The sequence below is a fragment of the Simochromis diagramma genome, unplaced genomic scaffold (genome assembly GCF_900408965.1).
Source record: "Simochromis diagramma unplaced genomic scaffold, fSimDia1.1 OVJJ01000361.1, whole genome shotgun sequence".
Lineage (NCBI taxonomy): Eukaryota > Metazoa > Chordata > Actinopteri > Cichliformes > Cichlidae > Simochromis > Simochromis diagramma.
The window spans coordinates 3,124,105-3,130,200 of record NW_024386860.1 but is presented as its reverse complement, the minus strand read 5'-3'; the positions used below and the strand labels follow the sequence as shown (position 1 = coordinate 3,130,200).

At 35.9% G+C, this 6,096-nt stretch overlaps 1 long non-coding RNA gene across 1 annotated transcript; it reads right to left on the bottom strand.

Annotated features, from left to right (window-relative positions):
- Positions 1 to 1,725: 1,725 nt before the first annotated feature.
- Positions 1,726 to 4,790, bottom strand: LOC120732251. Its single transcript, XR_005695562.1, has 4 exons — positions 4,081 to 4,790; positions 3,554 to 3,706; positions 3,094 to 3,181; positions 1,726 to 2,505 (listed from the first exon to the last, which is right to left on the bottom strand). It is a non-coding gene; the product is annotated as an uncharacterized LOC120732251 (long non-coding RNA).
- Positions 4,791 to 6,096: the final 1,306 nt, after the last annotated feature.

Sequence of the window (6,096 nt, the reverse complement as noted above, 5' to 3'; positions counted from 1 at the left end):
TAATACTCCTCCATCTTTGGGCACTTTGTCATAACCAGCCTGTTATAAAAATTAAATTTCGTCTTTTTTTCTTTCTTTTTCATGAAAAAATGCAAACGATTATACGGTATTATAGGCATACAACAAAACAAGAGACAGCCAACATCAACAGAAGAGTGAAATACAAGACACCTGGAAGACTACTTTAAGTAATTTTATGTACAATGTTTTCATTCATGTTTGCATGTTTCAATAAATGCATTTTTCCAGCGAAATATGAAGAAACATAGGGTGACTCAAGACCTTTCTGTAAATATCCAAATTCCACATCCAACAGTGACCCTTCGTATGTTTTTACTGGAAACCTGATATATATTGCTGGTGGACTGAATCATGTCACAGCTATGAATAAAAATATATATTTGCATTAATCATATTTCACTTTGTTTGTGTTGCAGACTCTGTCAGTTTGTCATGACACACTGGGACACTGAATAGTATGGGGCTGAGCTGTTATCAGTGCATTAGCCTTTTGCTCAACAGCCAGTATATTAAGATCTAGAGGTTTCCTCACCATCTAATCACTATTTAATGCCCAGTTTTTCTGTAGAAAATATAAAACATGTACATAGTTGAATAGATTAAGTACTACTGTATTTGAGCCAAAATAGTCAAAGTCCTCATGCTGCATATTTGCTTTTTGTGCCAATAGCCTCTAGTAACTGACTCAGTTTAATATTCTTTTAACATGCAAAGCCCAGTTGAAATACTTGGTGCTACGTCAGGTGGACACAAACACTCTTACAGTGTACTTCAAAACATTGCCCTGGGACACCTTGATCACAGATTATGTTTAGTTATGGCTTTCTCGGCTTCATGTCCCCGAGCATGCAGGAGAATTTTTTTGTCATTTGGAGTTCAAAGGCAGATCAAACTCTCCACCAGGTGGTGATAAGCTGACAGCTCTGCTCCTCTTCACTCAGGTGTACACTGAAAAAAATATGTTGTTGGATTTACTTAATTCAATGGTGGACATTTGTTGCACACAGATGTTTTGCTTTGGCAGCAACTTAAACAATTGAGTTAAATTAACACAATTTCTTCATGTTCAATAAACCTGTGCAATTTGTGTTGATAAAATGTGACTTAAACATGTTTTGATGAAGTAATTTGAGCTCTTGGAATATTTTAATCCTTCACAATTTTTTCACTTTATCCCAACACCATTCAATAACTTTTACCCAATACTACTTGGTCACTTAAATACTACATGTTATCTTCAAATTACATTTTGCTATTATATTCTAGTATCAAATACACAATTTTCAAATGGAGGCCTTATAACAGATTGTATTGTTCTCTTCCAAGATGGTTGCTGGCATCCACCAGTAACCTTTCAAAACAAAATGTCTAATTTCACTGCATTGACAGTAGGTAAAGAATTAAACTGACATTACTCCTCCACTGAATCTATATAAATCAACAGTTAAATAATGTCAGTTCTTCTGTGTTCTCTGGAATCAATCACAGCAAAGAAATTAGACTGTTTCTTTTGAAAAATGTTACAGGACAATACAAAACATTCTATTTAAGGCCTCTGACGTCAAGATTCAGTTAAACAACAATTATAACTAAACAATTTGAGGAAATGTTAGTTTCCATTAACATTAAATTAGGTTACTGAATTGGCAAACACCTTCCTATTAACACTACCCATTTTACCCCAATAACTAAAGAAATTAGCACTTGCAGGTCAAAAACTTTATTCAAGAGACGCAAAAATAACATTGATACAGTGACTGTCAAAAATTACAGCACTGATCATACTGTGACATGTTGGTTCAAAACAGCACACTTAGAAATATTCAACGTTCTTTACTTCAACTGAATGAAACTGAAAATACCATTTCACACGACCCATATGGGATATTTAGACTGTATAACTGTTCACGCTACATCTCTTCACTAGTAAAAGAAAGAAAAAATACAAACAGAAATTGAAAAATGCTGCCAAACAGACAAACAGAGAACTTGTACAGAGCAAAAGGAAAAACAAACAACAACAACAAAAACAGCTTGTCCTCATGGCAGTTGCAGAGTATATAAAAATGAACCCTGCGATCTGTTCCTGGAATTGAGCTTCAAAAATGCAGCAGAACAAGTGTGAGATTTAAATGTCCTCTCACCTAGAGCTGATCAGCTTGCATGCATAACAGTGAGCTTTCCTTGCAGGAGCAGTTTTGTCTTAGTTGTGAGCTTTTCTTGAGAGCTGAGTTGCATCCAACTCCATTACCACCCATTGAATCACCTCAAAAGTGTAGCAGAGCTGTGATGGGTAACTCATATTGAAGGAATAAAAAAGGTCCAAACAGCATGGCTACTGCAAAGGTCACATTATCCAGATCTTGAAGAACTACTACACCCTCGATGATGATGCCAACATCAGAAAAGTCATTGCCTGGCGCATCTCTGGAGACAGATGTTCATTGTGGTTTTCTCAATCTGTGCAGTGGCCTCAGTCAAGTCCTGGTTAAACACAAAACATTTTTTTAAGATTCCCTTTTAAACTCATCTCTTTTGAATCTACCAGTTCTAATGTTAGAGTAATTTAAACCATAGTAAATAGCTATAGCCAAAGAGTGGCCTGCCATGCTGCCATTCATGGTCTAACAGAGTTTCTAAGAGAGAGTGAAAAACATAATAATTTCAAATGCTTTACATTAGTTTTTGTTAGAAAGACACCGGCCCATCAGAAATCCAGGTTATGTCACTCAGAAGATGTTAGAATTTAGACTTTCAGCCCCACAATTTGGTTAGCTGTTGGTCAGTTGGTCTTTTTTTTTTTTTCCAACAAAAGCTAATGTAAATACTGGTGGGATTTTCCTTTGTTCATTAGAATGACAAATTTAAAGTTTTTTCACACTGATGTGACCCCTAATACAGGGGTAGGGGTGGGGCCTCAAGGGCCGGCGGCCGAGTTCACTACTAGGCCTCATGTGAACTTCAAATTATTAAAGAGGACTACTGGTCCTAACCAGTCCAATGAGGATCAAGTGGATAACTAAATGCATTTTTAAATGTTGCAAAGCCACAATCTACTCATAAAACACTCACCATGAACTCCTGCACCAAGATGTTGCAATTGTCTTTCACACAGATGCAGAGCACTTTGATGAGACTCCCTTTGAGCATTAATGTCATCCTAAAGTATTATAACAAAGAAAACAGAGATTTGTGAACTTTTCAGTAGCACAGAAGAAAATGATCCCAGACAAAAACTCTTGACTTTTTAAACCAGTCAACATGCAACACCAGCATCTACAAAGCAATATCAAAAATTCCTGTTTGACATCAACTTTATGGATATATAGTTTCCAGAACATATATTTTTAAAAAAAGATAATTTTTTCTCAGTGGGCCAGTAAATGCATGACAAAAAAGAATGGCATCCTTTCAGTGGAATCAGTACTCACAGGTAATAGTTGACTGTTTCAATGGATGCAGCATAAAAATCTTTTACTGACCTAATGCAATACATATACACTTTGTAGTTAAAGAATTTTAAAGTTCTTACTGTCATCATGGCAGCTACATCCTTTAGCTTTGTGCCCTGTTCCCCCGATCACTTTGCAAACACTTTCAGCAGACCGTCAGAGAGAAACTCAGCTCCGTCAGAAACCTTGACTGTAAAGGCATGGTTGGGATGCACTGGAATGCTGCATTTTATCTGAAATAACATTTTGAAATTTTGAAATAACAGCAGGCACTGTGCTTGGTTAATCAGTAATTTTTTGTTGAATAAAAACTGTGTTTCCAGATCTTATGGGATTAAAAAAAATCCAAAGATGTTTGTTTCTGATTTGCAACCCAAGAACCCACAAGTTAAAACCTCATTTTAGTTCAAGTGTGCATTAATGTGAGTCCAGTAATCACCTTTCTGACAATACATACAGGTATAAGTTAAACCTATGGCAGATTTTGGATTTCTCAGTTGTTTTAATAGGGTGGTCTATTTGTGTATGCATGCACCTAATAATTATACAAAACCTATTATAATTAAGTTACAGAAACCTTAAGCGAAAATAGAATATACTTTCTTACCATAACACCTTGAACCCACAATCCATCAGCTGACTCCTGGTGAAATGCAGAATAGATGTGGTCTCTCAATGTGCAGCAAAAAAAACAAAAAGAAAAGGACAGCAGGTGAGGGCAGGAGGGGTAGGGATGTAAGCTAGCATAATGCCGCTAATGATATTAGCTAAAGCTGTTCAATGTCCAAAATCTCACTAACACCACGGTGCAGTAAATACACAATGTAACTGAAGAGTCAATTGGCAAATCTATTCACACAGAAAACCAAATTATGTTATGAGTGCCTCATAATTAGGTTTAATGTGATATTACGGCTCTTGTGCCAAAGACAAATTCAAATGAAAAAGCGCCAATTCTTTGACAACAGATAAAACAGCAAATAAGCTAACGGCTCTTTTTTAGCATGTTACATGGCGACACTCTAGACGTTTAACTACATTTGGCTGAAATATGGTAAATATTAATTCAAAAAATCAAGACATACCAAAAACGTAGAGTTGGCTGCTCGACTTGACTGAGATGGATGCCTTTTTTGAACCACGATCCAAAGCCCGCGAGATGAAATCACGCGTGGTTTCACGAGATTTAACGTTGCTATCTTATTGACTTACTTTACCTGAACATGATATGAACAATTTAATACACCCTTTCTGCATATCATGTAGTTTTTACACTATATAGTTACATTTATCTTTAAAACATGAGGTAATTGTGTTAAATACATGCAAGATGCTTACATAAATCCAAGAGATGGCCAGTCCCTTTTTTTCAGTGTACAAAGTACTGTATTTAGCTGCAGGTCTGATGACATGGCAACAGATTGGTCATATCACCTGTTCAACAAATGGGAACTCTGAGTTTCCTGTTCCAGAACAGTGATTGGAGTAAATTCAATCAACTTTGAGTACATTCATTCTGAGTTAAGAGAGTAAGTCACCATCGTAACATCTTTACATATAAAAACAGGAAGAAAAACAGAGCAATTTGATCAGTTTGTGCCACTTTGGCATCATCACATCAAAGAAAGAATAAAGTTTGAGATCAAATCTATACATTTTGTCAGTGTTCATTTAGCCAGTAAGAACTTTGATCAGATAAAGCTGTATCCTAACTTTACATTTGATTTTATAGCTAATTATTCATCATCATCATCGTTTATTTATATAGCACTTTAAAAACACACAAGGCCGACCAAAGTGCTGAACAATAGAAACATAATAGATACCATAAGAATAATAAATACAATAAAATAACAAACATAGCGAAAACAATAAAATATAAGTAAGTACAAGTCAGTCAACCACTGAGTCAAAAGCCACTGATTAAAAATGCGTTTTCAATCTGGATTTAAAAACCATCACTGATGTCGATTGCCTAATGTGAAGAGGAAGATTATTCCAAAGCTTAGGTAATTATTCAGCCGAAACTTGACAAGACAAACTGTAGGAAACAAAAAGTAAAGATCAAATGTGGAGAAACGATTGGGACACCTGGTTAGATCAGTTACCCAGATCGCAACAGACTCCAGACAGACACACCCTCGGTAATTCTGATAAATAAAGCAGTTGAACCAGTCTGAAACGAAAATAATTTTTGAAATCTTAGTATAGTAGAGGAAGTCTAGTATAAGGAAATTAAACAGAGGATAAATGTAGCTGTTGTTTTCCCGAGAAACTTGTAGTTGCCTTTGCTTTCTTGCCACGTTTATGTAATAAGAATCCACCCCCCCCCCCCTCCCCTTTCTGTCTAGCTATCTTTATATAAAGTTGCATTGGTATGTCAGCATAAATGGAGTCACATTTTGTCATGTAATTTCAAATGCAAATTTTCAAAGACCTCAACAAATATGAGCGAACAAACAAACTGTTTCTTTGCAGTTTGTCACAGTTGCTGTATTTCCCAAGGAGACAAAAATGCCAATGTGTCGTGTTCAGAGATGGAGAAACATGTAGGAAGGGGAGGATGAAAGAAGAAGGTGAGAGATTACCGTATAAAAAAAAGCCCAGGTCCACAAGTGAAATT